General features: G+C 42.3%; 1 protein-coding gene across 1 annotated transcript in view; it reads left to right on the top strand.

Moving 5' to 3' along the window:
• Window positions 1-19,209, top strand: part of LOC141131934 (ADP-ribosylation factor-like protein 8B-A) — a 108,135-nt gene that overhangs the window by 23,941 nt on the left and 64,985 nt on the right. The window lies entirely within an intron of this gene.

Below are 19,209 nucleotides of genomic sequence, written 5' to 3'. Positions count from 1 at the left end.
CCCTCCATTAGTGCAGACATCCCAGGACAAACCCCCCCTTCACTAGTACAGACCCCCCAGGACAACCCCCCTCCATTAGTGCAGACATCCCAGGACAAACCCCCCCTTCACTAGTACAGACCCCCCAGGACAACCCCCCCTCCATTGGTGCAGACATCCCAGGACAAACCCCCCCTTCACTAGTACAGACCCCCAGGACAACCCCCCTCCATTAGTGCAGACATCCCAGGACAAACCCCCCCTTCACTAGTACAGACCCCCAGGACAACCCCCCCTCCATTAGTGCAGACATCCCAGGACAAACCCCCCCTTCACTAGTAAAGACCCCCCAGGACAACCCCCCCTCCATTAGTGCAGACATCCCAGGAAAAACCCCCCCTTCACTAGTACAGACCCCCCAGGACAACCCCCCCTCCATTAGTGCAGACATCCCAGGACAAACCCCCCCTTCACTAGTACAGACCCCCAGGACAACCCCCCCTCCATTAGTGTACAGATGGAGACAGGCTTGGGTGGGAGTGAGAGACACAGGAGGACACAGGAGAACACGCGCCCCCCCTCCCCCGCACAGAGACCAGCCGCTCCGATCTCCTTCGGCTGCTCTCCTTCTCTGACAGGAGAAGGGAGGGGGGACAGGCTTGAGCATCGTAAAACCAGCAGCGGCGGTGACCTGCGGAGGACGCCGCCTCAGTCTGGACACACACAGAGAGGAGGAAGAGGAGGGAGAGGAGTACTCTAGTGCTTCAGCGCCCCCACCTCTCTGGCGCCCGGGTGCGCTGCATCACATGCTGCTATGTTAGTGTGGGGGGCTGCCGAGAATTCGTTGCAGGAGCGGCGCCGCCCCTGTACCACTGCCGCCCCAAGGCCTGGCCTCGGTGGCCTTGTGGGAAATCCGGCCCTGCCTCTCATCACAGTTATCTCTGCAAAATGTGACAAACGTGTGGTGAACTGGCAAAGCAGCGCTCACTTTATCTGCAGTCCATGGTGTCTGTGCCTGCAGTGACACAAATAGCAGCCCGGCTGCCTTGGTCATGTGGCCTGGCGGCCCCGGACCACCGGCAGTTGCCCGGTGTTTCTGATGGCCAGTCAGGGCCTGAGGACCATTGTGAGAGAATGAAAATTCCTCCTACAAGCTTTAACCACAAATTTATAATTACTAAAATAATAGCATTTCCATGTTCTGTGTGCTGTGGGAGACCAGATATAATGAATGCAAGGTCCTGGGTTTAGTAACACTTTAAGCCAGCCATAGATGGACAATTTCCTTACCTGCAATCAGGGGGTGCAGGAAAGAAAATTGCTTGATCTCCCCCATCAGCAATGACTGTGTTCCCTACCGCGGGGGGGGGGGGGGGGGGGGGGGGGTATTGGTGGGTGAAGCCGTCGCTGCTGGGAAAACACAGGTGGCTAGTGGTTATAACAGCTGCTAGCAATAATCACATGTAAAATCCAACAGGCTGGTTGTACCCAAATTGATCGATCAATCAACTTGGGTACATTGTACCTGCCTATACATGGTTCGCATCCCGGCCGGTCCCTGCTGAACCAAAATTTGAACTGTCTATCTTTAAAGAAGAACTGTACTCCCCCCCCCCCTGCTTTTTCCTCCACCCATTCCCTCTCACCTGTGATGCTGGGCTCTTATCAGAAAGCTTACTCACTTTGCCCAATGGATCCAGTGTTGTCCTTCAGTGATCCTCTGATCAGGTGTCATAGCCTGTGTCCTGTGCTGCCATCTTGGTGCACTCAGTCATTGGGAGTTTGGTAGCCTTATCCAGGCCTTATGCCAGCAAATTTGTTGTATGCTTGAAGATGAACTTGAAGCACGTGAAATTGTCTACTCTGATTTCACTGCAAACTGTGAAGTAAGTCGGGGAGAGCCCACCTAATTTCCTGGCTGAAGGATGTGCAGCGTTAGTTACACTTATCTCCCCAGCCTGGCTGTCCTTGGCCAACTTCTTTTACTTGTTGAATTTCATTTTTTTCATCCATGGAGGCTCAGCATCACATGTGGTCATTACCTGGGGAGTTTTGCATGTGGTAGCAGTCTGCTTAGACACATCCACACCTCCAGACTTACATCCACCCATCAAAGCATTTTGATATTCGCATGGCTCCTCCAAAGAGCCAACCCCCTGCTTGCATTAGGGCTGAGGGCTCTTGAGTACTGAGGCAGGACACAATGTACAGCCCCTCCCAACAGCCATGATCTGCCTACATTGCACAAAGAAGCACAGATGCCTAGTAATGACAATGGGTAAAAAATGTAATTAAAACTGAAAGGGTTTATTTAACCACTTCACTACCAGGCACTTATGCACCTTCCTGCCCAGACCAATTTTCACCTTTCAGTGCTTTCACACTTTGAATGTCAATTACTCAGTCATGCTACACGGTATCCAAACAAATTTTTTATAATTTTTTTCTCACAAATAGAGCTTTCTTTGGGTGATATTTAATCACTGCTGTTTTTTTTTTTTTTTTTGCGATATAAGCAAAAAAAGAGCAAACATTTTGAAAAAAAAAAAAACACTTTTTTCAGTTTCTATTTTAAAATTTTGCAAATAAGTAATTTTTCTTCATAAATTTGGGCCAAAATTTATACTGCTACATATCTACAAGCTATGGTGCCAATCACTGAAAATTGATCATATCTGATTACACCTGATGTACTGACAACCTCTCAATTCTTGAGACCCTAACTAGCCAGGAAAGTACAAATACCCCCCAAATTACCCCTTTTTGGAAAGTAGACAATCCAAGGTATTTAGTAAGAGGCATGGTGAGTTTTTTGAAGTTGTAATTTTTTCCCACAATTCTTGGGAAAATTAAGAATATTTTTTCTTTTTTTTTTTTTACACAAACTTGTCATATTAACAGGTTATTTCTCACACACAGCATATGCATACTTGCAACTACACCCCAAGATACATTCTGCTACTCCTCCTGAGTATGGTGATACCACATGTGTGAGACTTTTACACAGCCTGGCCACATACAGTGGCCCAACATTGAAGTAGCACCTTTAGGCGTTCTACAAGCATAAATTACACATCTCATTACTCAACCACCTATTACAAAGGCCCCGGAGCACCAGGACAATGGAATTGCCAACAAAATGACCCCATTTTTGGAAAGCTAACACCACAACGTATAATCTATGAGACATGGTGAGTCTTGTGAACTTGCCATTTTTTTCCAGAAGTTTTTGGAAAATGTGAAAAAAAAAATAAAAACGCATTTTTTTACACAAAGTTGTCCATTTATAAGATATTTCCAACACGTAGCATGTACATAGCAAAAATGTCACCCCACAATACATTCTGCTACTCCTCCTGAGTATGGCAATACCACATGTGTGAGACTTTTACACAGCCTGGCCACATACAGAGGCCCGACATTGAAGTAGCACCTCCAGGCTTTCTACGAGCATAAATTACACATCTAATTTCTCAACCACCTATTACACTTTTGAAGGCCCTGGAGCACCAGGACAATGGAATTTCCCACAAAATTATCCCATTTTGGAAAGCTAACACCCCAACGTATAATTTATGAGGCATAGTGAGTCTTTTGAACATGTAATTTTTTTTCAGAAGTTTGTGGAAAATGTAGGAAAAAATGACACCCCAAAATACATTTTTCTACTCCTCCTGAGTATAGCAATACCACATGTGTGAGACTTTTACAGCTTGACCACATACAGAAGCCCAACATCCAAGTAGCACCTCCAGGCATTCTAGGAGCATAAATTACACATATCATTTTCTGACTACCGATCACATTTTTGAAAGCTCTTCATATTTCTAACATATAGCAGGTACCTACCAAATAATAAAATATTACCTGTGGTTTTAGTAGTGCAGTGGTCCACAGAGAGCATCGGTCTAGGCAGTAGGCAGGGATGTGGTCAGCGACAGCTAAAAGCAATTGTCCAGGCAGCAGGCAGGAGTACTGTCCATAGTTTGTACAGGCAGAGATACTGTCAGCACAGCCAAAGCACAGCCAAAGCATTGGTCCAGGTAGCAGGCAGAGATGTCCAGGCAGAATTGTTGTCCATAGTCAGTAGAGAAAGCAGGCAGCGATATGGTCTGCGCAGCCAAAGTATTGGTCCAAGCAGGAGGAAGGACCATCAAGCTTAGGACCGGGGGACAGGGGTAGAGGCTTCTCCCACCCAAATCTCTTTGTAGCCTCCAGGCAACCAGACCCTGTTCAGGGAACACAGAAAACCAAAAAATGTTTTTCTCTACTCAGAATGCTATTCTGAAGCCCCTCACATATGTGAGACCCCTGTGTACTATAGTGGAATGGCAAAAGATCAGTCTGAGTGGCAGGCAAAAACGTGGTCAAATAACAGGCCGAGGTCGGTGCATGTGGAAGTCAGAAACGTGCTTTAAAATGGCAGGCAAAGACATCATCAAACAGGCCAGGGTCAGTTAACGTAGAAGGTAGAAACATGATAGCAGGCAAATGATCCACACAGGTATTTGAAATGGGGAAATGGCAGTCTGTTAAAAAGAAGGGGAACTAATATCTAATGGATGTGTGGTAAGAAGTAATCTCTGATGCACAGACCAGGTTCAAAAGGACATTGGAGGCAATAATAACTTGTCTTTTCTAATTCCCCCTCTGCTGCATACACAACATTTCTTTTGGCGTCTTCTTCCAGATTCTGTGGGGGGAATGTTATAGGGAAAATGTTGCTCATGAAGTCGACTCACACTATCAGAGCGAATGCTTCCTGGGGCAGGCCCTTGTTGGTAAATCAGGGCAGTGACGTTGTCTTCGATATACTTGAGGTAGGTGACTTATTGGATTTCAGTTGCAGTTTGGTAGCAGACAAACAAATTAAACAGAGCCATATGAAACAGATGAAATGCAAATTTCTTATACCAGTAACGGGACTTTCGGATTGACAAATAGGGTTGTAGCATCTGATCGTTTAAATGCACCCCCCATGTACAAATTGTAGTCGTGGACGCATTCAGGCTTTACAACGGGGATGCGTCTTCTCTGGTGTTCTCAAGGTGTCATTGTGGATGGTAGAGAGGATGTGGTCATCTTTATTGTCCCTCCACTTCATGGCCAACACTTCCTCATTTCTCATGAATGTCGATTCTCCGTTTTGTAATTTTTTTATAAATAGATTTTGTGGGAAGCCCTTCAGTTTTTTTTAAGGTACCGCAGGCCAGGGTTTGTTTACGGTAAAGGTGGCGAAAAAGGGGCAGTCTGGTATAATAGATGTCCACACATAAATGGTATACTTTTTTAAACAGGAGGTATGCCAGCTCCCAGACAATTTTCCCACTGGTTCCAATATTTGTGGGGTACTCACGGGGCTGGAGCTGGGAGTCTTTGCCTTCATAAATACAGAATGTGTACACGTATCTAGTGGCTCGATCACACAATTTATTCAATTTTAACCTGTACCTGGCTCTCTTACTTGGGATATACTTGGGATATTTAAATTCATCCAGTGTGAGACATCGCCACTGGAACATGCGGGCGTAGGATGAATTGGGGTTGGCAGCAACAAATTGCTCTGCATACAGATTGGTTTGGTCCACCATATTCTGCAGCAAATCTTGTGGGAAAAATAAATAAAAATAATCCAATTGGGAAAAATTTGTAGTGTTGGGCTGCACACCTGGCTGTGCGGTGAAAGGGGGGATTATAGCGAATCCTGAGTTGGCAGGCAACCATAAAGGGTTTGCCATGGCATCAGGAAGGTAGGACTGGGCCTGGATTCTTCGGGTTGGGGTGTGTACTTCCAGTACTGGTACTAGGCTCCTCTTCCTGGGGTCTGGCGCTGCTGGTGGAAGGCAGGTCTTCAGATCTTTGTCCTGATCACCTTATTCTTTTAGGAGGGATGGTTTCCTCCTCTGACTCCGATCCACTACCTTCTACTGGCTCGTATTCCGAACCAGAATCAGATGATGGGAGTACTTTTTGGCGGGCCTGTGTGATGGTACTGATTGCAGTACTGACGATGGACCTGTGTGGCGGTACTGATGGCAGCACTGATGACGGGCCTGTGTGGTGGTAGTGATGGCGGTAACGATGGCGGTACTGATGGAGGTACCGATGGCGGTACTGATGGCGGGCCTGTTTGACAGATGGGCTGTGACGGATGGGCTGTAACAGATCCAGATTGTACTAATGGCGGCCTGTGTGACAGATGGGCTGTGACAGATCCAGATGGGCTGTGACAGATCCAGATGGGCTGTGTGACAGGTTCTCTTTATTAGGGGGGGTGTGTTGTGCACAGTAGTATGTAAAATGCAAACAGTAAAGTTGTAACTCACGGATCTCTCCTTCTCTCTCCTCACACGATCAGTGTGTGATGAGAGAGAAGGAGAGATCACTGGAAACTGCCGTTGTGTTTATACTTATGACCGGCTGTGATTGGACACGGCCGATCACGTGGTAAACAGCCAATTTCATTGGCTGTTTACCCTGTTCAGGGATGGGCTATGTCCGAGGGATATGCGCCATCCCCGATCACTGCAGTGTGCCCGTCTGGAGGCGTGCATCAGGTGCTTATCCTCTTATGTTGACAAACTTGACCGGCTGTGATTGGACACAGCTGATCACGTGGTAAACAGACAATTGATAGGCTGTTTACCGCGATCTGGGACAAGCTACAGTATCTCACAAAAGTGAGTACACCCCTCACATTTTTGTAAATATTTTATTTTATCTTTTCATGTGACAAAACTGAAGAAATTACACTTTGCTACAAAGTAGTGAGTATACAGCTATAAGAAGATTTCAAGATCCTGAAACTGAGCTGCAGCATGGTGGCCAAGACCATACAGCGGTTTAACAGGACAGGTTCCATTCAGAACAGGCTCCACTCAGAACAGGCCTCGTCATGGTCGACCAAAGAAGTTGAGTGCACGTGCTCAGCGTCATATCCAGAGGTTGTCTTTGGGAAATAGACATATGAGTCCTGCCAGCATTGCTGCAGAGGTTGAAGGGGAGGGGGGGTCAGCCTGTCAGTTCTTAAACCATACGCCTCACACTGCATCAAATTGGTCTGCATGGCTGTCGTCCCAAAAGGAAGCCTCTTCTAAAGATAATGCACAAAAAAGCCTGCAAACAGTTTGCTGAGGACAAGCAGACTAAGGACATTCATTGAGAAAAAAGAAAATGGATGGTGGGACTTTAAATGAAGCAGATCACTAAATTGGATGAGCCTATCAGTGTACACATTGTTTATTGATTGCATAGGTCATATTTTATTTAATTTTATTTCATTGTAGATACCCCTCAATCCTGCATCTGCTCCTGACGAGTGGTATTATAACCACGAAATGCGTAGAGCTTTCCTATGATGCATTGTCACAGTATTTATGCTCAATATCTATACCATACCATATTCTATTTTAATGAACCAATCCACCATTGCTTTTTTATACCCTTATATTGCATTTGCATTGGGGTCAACATAACTAATTTACAATAATGTATATTATTGAACCTATTATGTATTGATATGAAATGTTTTGATCTTGCCAATCGATATCTATCAGTGTATTATATTATCATATATTTTTGATAATGAATCTATCATGTATTACTATGAATTGTTTATCCACTCATTGAGACCTATTAATACATTGTTACATCAATTTACTATTTATCACTTTACATGTGTATGTATGACCTATGCAATCAATAAACAATGTGTACACTGATTGGCTCATCCAGCTTAGTGATCATTTAAAGTCCCACCATCCATTTTCTTTTTTCTCAATGTATCAGGGATGGAGGTGCATGCACATATTTTACTGCCTCATATAAAGTCCCACTTTAGTTATAGGTTTAATCTGTTTCCTAAGGACATTCATTACTGGAACCATGTCCTGTGGTTTGATGAGACCAAGATAAACTTATTTGGTTCAGATGGTGTCAAGTGTGTGTGGCGGCAACCAGGTGAGGAGTACAAAGACAAGTGTGTCTTGCCTACAGTCAAGCATGGTGGTGGGAGTATCATGGTCTGGGGCTGCATGAGTGCTACTGGCACTGGGGAGCTACAGTTCATTGAGGGAACCATGAATGCCAACATGTACTGTGACAAACTGAAGCAGAGCACCCTCCCTTCGGAGACTGGGCTGCAGGGCAGTATTCCAACATAACGACCCCAAAACACCAAGATGACCACTGCCTTACTAAAGAAGCTGAGGGTAAAGGTGATGGACTGGCCAAGCATGTCTCCAGACCTAAACCCTATTGAGAATCTGTGGGGCATCTCCAAATGGAAGGTGGAGGAGCGCAAGGTCACTAACATCCACTAGCTCCATGATTTTGTCACGGAGGAGTGGAAGAGGACTCCAGTGGCAACCTGTGAAGCTCTGGTGAACTCCATGCCCAAGAGGGTTAAGGCAGTGCTGGAAAATAATGTTGGCCACACAAAATATTGACACTTTGGGGCCAATTTGGGCATTTTCACTTAGGGGTACTTTTTAGACATTAATGGCTGTGTGTTGAGTTACTCTGAGGGGACAGCAAATTTACACTGTTATATAAGATGTACACTCACTACTTTACATTGTAGCAAAGTGTCATTTCTTCAGTGTTGTCACATGAAAATATATAATAAAATATTTACAAAAATGTGAGGGGTGTACTCACTTTTGTGAGATACTATATGTCCTAGGGACACGTGCATCTGCTTTAGGCCAGGCGGGAAGTGGTTAAAAATCTCATTAGCATGTTGATAACAGAGGGCGGAAGCAACCAGGGAAGGCAAAATAAAAGCGGATTAAACAGCCAGGCAACTGACATTTGCACTTCAGAAATGTCTCCACATTTCTCTTGGCAAAGGTTTCCTTTAATACTTGTTAACCAGTAGGTCAATTTTTCTGCTAAGCATTAGCTTAGTGAGTGCAAACATTACATTTAAAAGAGGCAGCCTAATTTAAACAAAGATGTAAATAGCAGTGAACAGAGGGCACAGTGGGTATTGTAAAAAGGAACATCTGTCAACTAAAAATAGAATTCTAAATCAGCGTGTTCGGAAAAAGGCATAAGTGGCCAGTTTGCCTATCCACAAGGGCAATCTCTAAGAGCATGTACATCGGTCTCTCTATTATTAATGATTTTTATGCACAGACGCTTCAGACAACTTTTGGCTGAACTCAAATGAACATTCATGGAGTAACTTTTGCCTGAACTAAAATGAACATTAATGAAGCAAACTAAAGAATATTCATGAATGCAGTAATATGGTTGGTATGAATTTCAGCAATGACGCACAACTGGTATGAAAGTCATTATCGATTCAACTGGAATCATGACAGAATAGTAAGTAATTCATAATCCATGTCTGTCATTTAATATACTGGTCTGTCAATATGACCCCTTTAATTTATTAATTTTCTGTATGATTAAGGCCTCCTTCATATGGGCGCTGTGGCTTGTAAAGTGCGAATGAGTGCTTTCTTTCTTTCCTTTTTTTTTTTTTAAATTGAGTGCTTTCTTTAAGGGGCTGGAGTTGGCTGGAGCTGCGTGCAGGCAGCGTATGTTTGTCTACTGGGACACAGCCCCTCATCCTAATGTGACAGGTGTGCAGGGGCAGGTGAGTGGCCCTTAAAGCAGACAGTGTGCGGTCAGGGGCACTCACCGTCCTTTGCACGCCTGTCACACACCTGTGTCTGTACAGCCTCTGTGCCCCCTTAGAGAAACATAGCCTACCTGCACGTCTCTCCAGGCGACTCCAAATACATAAACAAGGTGCTTATTCAGGTCACAGCACCTGTGTGAATGGGCTCTAAAACTCTAAATTTAAAGCGGTAGTAAACTGCAGCCTTTTTAAAAAAGGAACAAACCTGCAAGACAATGGCATAATGCGTTAGTATGCATCGCATACATGAAATGCTTACCTTAGAACAGTGCAAGTTTAGGAAATATTCACTAAACAGAGATTTTCACTAAACAGTGCAAGTTTGGGAGGTATTCACTGTACTTACATGTAAGCCTTATTATAGGCTTACCTGTAGGTGTGCATTTAAAAAAAGACTTTACTTCCACTTTAATTATAAATATATTTATTTGGGTGACCTACCTCCAGCCCCGGATACTATGATTGACAAGTAAACTGTGAAACTGTAGTTAGACAATAGACATGATACTAATGTACCACAAAAAAAGTAGAATTCCAGCCAAAAATAACATAACCAGCTTTCTTTACAATATTTGCTATTAATCCTGAAATTTTTTCAACAGTACATTTTTTTTCTGCCACCATATGTCCTCAGTCTGATTGCCAGCATTATTTAACCCACTTCCTTTGAACCCAAGTTGCCCAGACATAGAACAGTCCATAAGCTTTGTTTTTTTTTTTTTTTGTTTTTTTATTGAGGGGATTGAACTTGGAAGGGAAATGGGAAATTATGGGATGCCCAGGAATATTCAGTGCAACTTGCTTGGGACTCCAGTATATACACTCCAGTCTTCTCTCCAGCACAAACTCTTGCTTGAAGTGGAGTTCCATTTAAAAGTGGAACTTCCCCTTTAAGCACTCCTCGCCCCCTTACATGCCTCATTTGGCATGTAATTTTTTTTGGGGGGGGAGTGGGTGCTTAGTTTTGAGTGGGACTTCCTGCTTCAGCCTACAGGCCGCCTAGGCGACTCCTCCTCTCCCCCTAGGCGGCCCCTCCCTCTCTGCAATCTTCTGGGACATGTGACATGTCCCAGAAGATTGCCTGTCCACTGGGAGAGTGCAGGGAGTGGAACAGGTAAGTGTCTGTTTATTAAAAGTCAGCAACTAAACTTTTTGTAGCTGATGACTTTTAATAAACAAAAAAGTCTGGAACTCCACTTTAAGACTTCTTATCCTTCATTCCCCCAGCACTTCACTTGCTGCATACCGTTACTCCACCAGCACTTCCCTTGCTGCAGACTGTTACTCCTCCAGACTAGCTAGCACCGCATGGTTAGGAAAAAAGAAAACCCGCCATTCCAGGTGAGATAAGGAAGCATAATGATCCAGCAGGTGCTCGCCTCGGCTCTCCTCCGCACACAATGAAATTAGAAGAAATAGCTGCACACCACTGAAGTTCAAAATCCACTTTTTTTGGACATCCCCAAAAATTACAGGCATCAGAATGCTGGCTAGATGCGTTTTGCACACTTCACGTGCACTTAGTCATTACCTAATTCAGCCAGGCCTCAATGAACTGCCTTTTGCGGGCAAGGACCTCGGGCCCCTGTGGTGTAGAAATGGTTAAGATGCTAACTGTCCTCTGTTCAGCTACCACTCCCAGATAGCTCTCTTCAGGCCCTGCCAGCCAGCCTGGCTGCAATGACCTCTTTCCACTGCCTTTCCCACAGTCCTCACTTTTGGTTCTGTACCCATCTCAAACTGCAATCTCCCAGTTCTCTCAGGTGTGTCTCCCCAGTCCTCCTGACTGTGCTCCACTCACCAGCCCTCCTGGCTGCAATCAATTGTACTCCCTGGAGTTACTTAGCAGTGTTCTCTCCCGCTGTCCTCTCCTTGCTCTTTCATGTGCTTCTCCTTCCAGGATCTCTTCACTCCTCCTGGATGCACCCGAGCCCTGACCCAGGGTCACCCCCCCTCCAGACTGTTGAGCTTTTTGTGGGCCCCGACAGCCTCCACACTGAAGGCTCCTAAAAATACCCCAGGCAGCTCCACCTCTCCTCTCCTCTCTTTCTATCACCTTCTAGAAAGAAGAAGGAGGTTACAGTGATGCTACCTGTAAATCATCAGCCCCGCCCTGAGCCACTGCCAGCCCTGAATGAAAACAAACAGGCCTAGCCAACTAGCTAGGCCTGCCTAAATTTTCCTACTCTCCAGAAAAATCTTCACTCTAGCACCTACAGTGCCTTAAGTATTCACCCCCTTGGCATTTTTTCATGTTTTGTTGCCTCACAACCTGGAATCAACATGGATTGTTTGAAGATTTGCATCATTTAATTTACAGAACATGCCCACAACTTTGAAGATTTTTTTTTATTGTGAAGAAAACAACAAATAGGACAAAATAACAGAAAAAGTCAATAACTATTCACCCCCCTAAAGTCAATACTTTGTAGAGCCACCTTTTGCACCTATCACAGCTCCAAGTCGCTTTTGATAAGTCTCTATGAACTTGCCACATCTTACCACTGGGATTTTTGCCCATTCCTCCCTGCAAACCTGCTCCAACTCCTTCAAGTTGGATGGTTTGCGCTTGTGAACAGCAATCTTTAAGTCTGATCACAGATTTTCTATTGAATTGAGGTCTGGGCTTTGACTAGGCCATTCCAACACATTTACATGTTTCCCCTTAAACCACTCAAGTGTTGCTTTAGCAGTGTGTTTGGGGTCATTGTCCTGCTGGAAGGTGAACCTCCGTCCTAGCCTCAAATTACACACAGAGTGGTACAGGTTTTGCTCAAGAATATCCCTGTATTTAGCACCATCCATCTTTCCCTCAACTCTGACCAGTTTCTCAGTTCCGATTGCTGAAAAACATCCCCACAGGATAATGCTGCCGCCACCTTGTTCTTTGGGTAATGTGATGTGTTGGGTTTGCGCCAGACATAGCGTTTTCTTTGATGGCAAAACAGTTAAATTTTAGCCTATCAGACCAGAGCACCTTCCTTCATACATTTTGGGAGTCTCCCACATGCCTTTTGGCACACTCAGAACATGCCATTTTGTTTTTTGCTAAAAGTAATGGCTTTCTTCTGGCCACTCTGCCATAAAGCCCAACTCTATGGAGCGTATGGCTTATTGTCATCCTATTTACAGATACTCCAGTCTCTGCTGTGGAACTCTGCAGCTCCTCCAGGGTTACCTTAGGTCTCTGTGCTGCCTCTCTGATTAATGCCCTCCTTGCTTTGGTGTGCGGCCATCTCTTGGCAGGTTTGCTGTTGTGCCATGTTCTTTCCATTTGGTTATGATATATTTGATAGTGCTCCTAGGGATCATCAGAGATTTCGATATTTTTTTATAACCTAATCCTGACTTGTAGTTCTCAATAACATTGTCCCTTACTTGTTTGGAGAGTTCCTTGTTCTTCGTGGCAGTGTTTGGTTAGTGGTGCCTCTTGCTTAGGTGTTGCAGCCTCTGGGGTCTTTCAAAAAGGTGTGTATATGTAATGACAGATTATGTGACACTTAGATTGCACACAGGTGGACATCATTTCACTAATTATGTGACTTCTGAAAGTAATTGGTTGCACCAGAGCTTTTTATGGGCTTCATAACAAAGGGGGTGAATACATATGCACATGCCAATTATCAGTTTTTTATTTCTGAAAAATAGTTTTATGTATATATTTTTCTAATTTTACTTCACCAACTTAGACTATTGTGTTCTGATCCATCACATATAATTCAGATTAAAAAAACATTGAACTAAAGGCTGTAATGTAACAAAATAGGTAAAAAGCCAAGGGGTGAATACTTTTGCAAGGCGCTGTACCTAACTAGAGGGTGCTACATCAGTAACTTGCTCCTCACACATGACTAGTATTGGGAGAACAAGGGGCAGTACGTTCTTCAGGAAAGTTAAGATTTCATCATTTATGTTACTTATTATCCATTACAGTTGTAGTGTTACTGTAGCTTTAAATTTGAGAATAGGTTTTCTTTAATTACTGACAAGTTTATACGGCATCCGTGGATAATTAGGTTCACTCAGTGCCTTACCTGGATTTAATCAGCCATAGAATCTGTACAATCCAAATATTTTAGTAATTTAAGGGATGAGTTGGCAACCCCGCATGTGTTCTTCTAACGCAAACTACCAATCACTGGCAGTTAGAAGACAAAGAGAAGCGGTGAATGGAATGAGTAATGTGATCCTTCATTAACTACTCCTTAGCCCTTAAAAATGTGAAATAGAGTTTATGGTTTTTAATTAGGCTAGTTGAACTTATTGATTTCCAGGTCATGGTTTCTTAAAATTCTAGAAATGTGGGCATTGTAGTGTGTCGAGCCTGGAGTTGTTGAAAAGCTGCTAAGTCTAAGCCTAGAGCTACAGTTTTCCTGGGAATGCAGATTGCCTCTTCTTTCATTATATTAAAGAGTTCTCAGCTTGCCAAAAGCAAAATACCTACTCTTTACATATAGTACAATGGGTATAGAAAAGAACCACCCCCTTTAAAATAATCACATTTTGTTGCTTTGCAGCCTGACATGAAGACACAGTTTTTGCTTTATCCAACTGTATTTACCAGTGCAACTTATAACATAAGTGAAAGGTATAACACCAACATGTCAGAAAAAAATAAATAAAAAACAGAATCACTGAGTTGGAAAAGGGATCACCCCTTGTCGGTATTTTGTTGAACCACCTTTTGCTTTAATTACAGCCTTTAGACTGTTGGGATATGTCTCTACTAACTGTACACATCTAGACTTTGCAATATTTGCCCACTCTTCTTTGCAGAACTGCTCAAGTTCAATTAAATTTGATGGTGCGTTTGTGGACTGCAGTCTTCTACACCGAGCGTAGTGGGCGTTGCCACACAGGAGCCCTATTGTGCACACAACACATAAATAGATAGTACTATCACCACTGTGCCTCTTGGGGATATGCGGATGGTACAGGCTACCTGGTAGGTTCTCTTTCAAATACCCATGATTTATCTCTATTCCTATAATGTTCCAAAGCTTCAGCTTGGTGATTGCCATTCACCATTTATATGCGCTTTGCTTTACCTCCAGGGTGTCTTATCCATCTCTGGATTCTTTGGTGGACTTCTATATATCTCCAGCCTCCATCTTTATATTCCATACAGGTGTTAACAACCACTACTAACTGTGAACGTGAGAGAGCCACTTGCAACAAACTTTGTTAATAGTAATGTATGCGACACAGCATCTGTGTATATACAGATATATATATGCAGCGTGTGGTCGCATGCACTGATACCAACACATCATTATGTTTCCTATAGGTGCTGAGTTCAGGGTGCTTTGAACATCACCCTCAACATAGCAATATCTGCACTTTTAAGTTAGCTACATATGCTGACACTGCATATCTTTAGGTATAGTATATTTATGTATATGCACACACAGCTATGCACGTGTGTGCATGTATATTTACAATCTGTTTGTGCATTTGTCTCTATATAACACCCATTAAGCTAATATATTATATCATTTTATAGATATACGCCTCTTTATAGGGAACATTTTATCACCCATTGAGCCTGTATAACTGAATGCAACCCCCTTTTGGTATGTAACTCCATCAATGCTTTATATCTATATAAAGAAACTTTATTTCATTTTATTTCATACTCGCCACTCTGGATAGATGGTTTATGAGTATATCTGATTACAACTTTTTTCTTAAATAGGCTACTATCATTTGTATCCTGTGCCTCTTAATGGGCTCCCGTGGCCTCTGGGGTGGGTCACCTTTTCCTGGGGCCTGGCAATTCAACGCCTCTTGGTTAGACAATTGATCATTGGGGAATTCACAGCAGGGGCTTTATTTACAAAAAATGCTACTATATGTACATATAAAGTACTCATATCTGTTTACTGTATTTTGTGATTAATATGTATTTTTTTTCTACTTTCATAGTTATGTGATAATCATCTTCTAAACACCATCCAACTGTAGAAAGCTCCTGAAGAAGCAGCTAATGTAAATCCGCAAAACATGTAGAGCAACCGATATACAGATGGTATCTATGTTCTAATTGTCATGATATGCAACTATAGAATTTTGTCCTGATTATCACTATTTGTTTTAATCTGTAAAAATCTATCATCATATGTATTTTTGTAATAAATGTCTTTAAATATTTTACTCCTGACTGTCCTGCATCAATTGATGTACGGTACCATTAAAGTCCTACATAGCCTCTTCCTTACTATTTACACATATTGTCGGGACGAAGGTACCATAAATAATATTCTCATTGTCATGGCACTTCTTTATAACTGTATAAACATAAACTGATGAACAAAACTGGTGCGCTGTCTCTTTAAATGCAACACCCTAAGGGCTCGTTTACACTTGCTTCAAAACATTCTTCGGACATGCTTTTTTAAAGCTCTCTGAACGCCAGTCAAAGCACCGGTCACTAAATAAATTGGTTAGCTTCCAGTCCTGTTTATACCTTGCTTTTGCTTTGCTTCAAAAAGTATACCCCATGTTGCTTTAGTGGTGCTTCAAAGCATCTTCAAAGCCTCCATAGAAGTCTATGGCAAAGCTCGCTTGAAGCACCTGCAGCTTTTGAGAGGCTTTAATTCAGCGTTAGCTTCATTTTGGATGTATTGCAGGTAAGAGATATCAACAAACACAGGGCATTTGCCAAGCTTAAATAAAGCTTTAAAAAGCGCCACTGAAGCATCATCGAAGCACCAACGAAGCACCACTGAAGCATCACCGAAGCATCAAAAAAGCATGTTGAAGTGGTAGGCGCTTTAATGTGTGTTAAAGTCGAAGCCCTAAATGTGCAACATGTGCCCAAACTAATGTGCCCTAGAATTATTATTATGCATTAATTCATATATGAAAACATTAAATCAAACAAAATTTTAAAAAAATATCGCACAGCCTCTTTACAAATAACTAGTTATAGTGCAAATGAATATGAACATAAAGTGCTAATTTGCCATCAATTAATTCATATTGCATTAAAACTATACTCCACTAAAGTGTCATGTGCATAAATCAATTTCCTCAATAGAGTGCATATAATCCAGCATTCATGTATATAGTATGTAAACATATAAAAAGGTCCATGCACTTCATAAGTCCATTCACTGTTCCATCACCAAAGCTATGACGTCAAGACCACCACCATAAAAAGAAACTGCTTAGCAAAGGGTTTACCCCCACATTATAAACGGGTAAACCAGCATGATACTTCACTGTCCTTCAGGTACCAGGTCAGCACCACATGGAACACCGCAGGACCACACTTCAGACATCATCCTGCACAGCCTCAGCTCCAGGAAAAAGTGTCAGTGTCACTCAAATAGAAAAAAAAACACATACCATGATCCAATATCTTCCACACCTTATATTTGTTTTATGTGGTACTCACAAGCATAGTCATGTAAAAGCATATAAAATGGCTACACCCGCCGGCGTTAGGGAGAGCCAAATAAATGAAGACACTGGATGTGCTTATGCAAACAAGGTATCTCAATTTTTACTCCTACACCCAATTTTATAATAAGCTGTATTTTTAAATATAAATTGTTTGAAATGCAATTTATTCACCTGTCAGTATTCACACCACTGACATGTTATTTTGTCTCTTTATTCTGGAGTCTTTAGGATCTTTTTTTTTACTACATTCAACAAGATGGTAGATGGTAGGTGGCATTTATTTTGTTGGAGTTCAGTGACAGTTACCATGAGTTTGTGAAAGATTTACTATGAGGAAATTGTATCGTTCTTTGTTTTCTGAGGCAAAAAAGTAATCTTTTTTTTCCTTGTACCAAGTAAGTTGTTGGGAAGGTCAAACACAAAATGAAAAGCAGCTCAACTGAGAAGAAAAACAAATCGCCAATGTGACATATTTTTCTTGGTTTGTGGCATACTGAATTGTTTTCTTTTAACTTAGATGACCTTTCCTTCTTACAAATAGTTGTCTAGCAAGGGAGGCCTGACAACGTTTGTATATATAAAGAAAGTCTGGGTGATAACTAAACAGAACTTTGACATTGTCACAAATCAGGAAGAAAAAGACTGAAATGGGCTGTATTTTATCCACAGTTTATGTTCTACACAGGAGGAATAGAAAGGCACAGGATAGCTTCATTCATAAAGGAACAAATAAACAATTATCTTAGCTAAATTTAAGTGTTGTCCCATTTGTTCTTTATTTTTTTTTTTGTTCAGAAAAGACACTCATATCGATGTTTCATGTATAATGACTCTTTGCCAAAATCATTTTTAAAGTTTTCCCTTTTTATAAATTCCCTTTCTGTTTTAAACATAATCAGTCTGCAGTAATGTCCACGTCTAAACCCAAATTTTTATGGATGTAAAAGTATCAATGTACTTTTAAGTATCTGATGAAGAGGAACATGGTCCATGCTATATAAGTCTTTTGTGACAGGGCTACAAAAAGGAAATGAAAATAGTAGAGATACAGATACAGATACATCTGTAACTTATCCAAAATTAGACAACTTAATTCCCTTGGGAAATTTTAGGCAACATCTAGTACAATGCTGTTTATAAAATTATGTCTCTTTATTTATATCCAGTTAAAACATAATAATAATGTACATTATACTGGCTGATACATAAAGATAATGTTAATACAATGCACATGACTGCCCATATATCCTTGTTTGGGGAAATTAGTTATGTCATCATCCTGTATAGCTCTATCCCATGTATCCCGAACAGAGATATATGGGCAGTCATGAATATTGTATTAACATTTTTTTACGTGTAAGCAGTTTTAATGTACATTTTTATTATATATATATTTTTTTTAACAGGAACGTTTTTTTTTGAGTAAGAACAAAAACTCAACATACAGACAATTAGTTAAATTGCATGACAGTACATGTCATAAGGAAAGTTCCAAAGGTAGATATTAACCCTGGGTTTTACATTACACAGCAAAAAATCATTTACCATCACGTATGCAAGAGAGATGTATGCCCTCCACTCATATCTACCAAACCTATTTGTGGATCACGTATGTCAATTACCTGAGGGATTGGGGTTAGGAAAATAGTGGGAGAGGGGAAAGAAAGGGGAAAGGGGAAGGAGGTCAGGAGCAGCATAAACTTTAGGATATGGAGGTGGGAGCAGAAGGGAGAAGGAAAGAAAGGGTGGGAGAGGGAGCAAAGTATAAACCAGTTCAATTTAAAAAGCAGAAATAGGTCTCCACAAACCCAATAATGAGGCTTAAAGTGGTTGTAAACCCTTACAGACCACTTTTTGCTACAAGTAAGCCTATAATAAGGCTTACCTGTAGCTACCCAGGATATCTCCTAAACCTGCACGGTTTAGGTGATATCCCCTGTATTTGCATGTGCTGACATCATCAGCATATGCGCACTGAAGCAAACCGAAGCAATGGCACGTATGTGCCGTTGCTACAGTGAGTGTGCCGTTACCGGCGGCTCCCGCACAAATAAGCGGGAGTGACGTGATCGTGGCTCCGGCCAATCACAGCACCAGAGCCGCGATACCTGGAAGTAACCCCTGGAAGTGATGTCGCCAGCCGGTGCTGTGTAGGCGCACCGCAGCGAGGGCTT

This window comes from Aquarana catesbeiana, linkage group LG03, assembly GCF_042186555.1.
Source record: "Aquarana catesbeiana isolate 2022-GZ linkage group LG03, ASM4218655v1, whole genome shotgun sequence".
Taxonomy (NCBI): Eukaryota; Metazoa; Chordata; class Amphibia; order Anura; family Ranidae; genus Aquarana; species Aquarana catesbeiana.
Note: the sequence above shows the minus strand (reverse complement) of the source record. Positions and strands in the feature narration are given on the sequence as shown.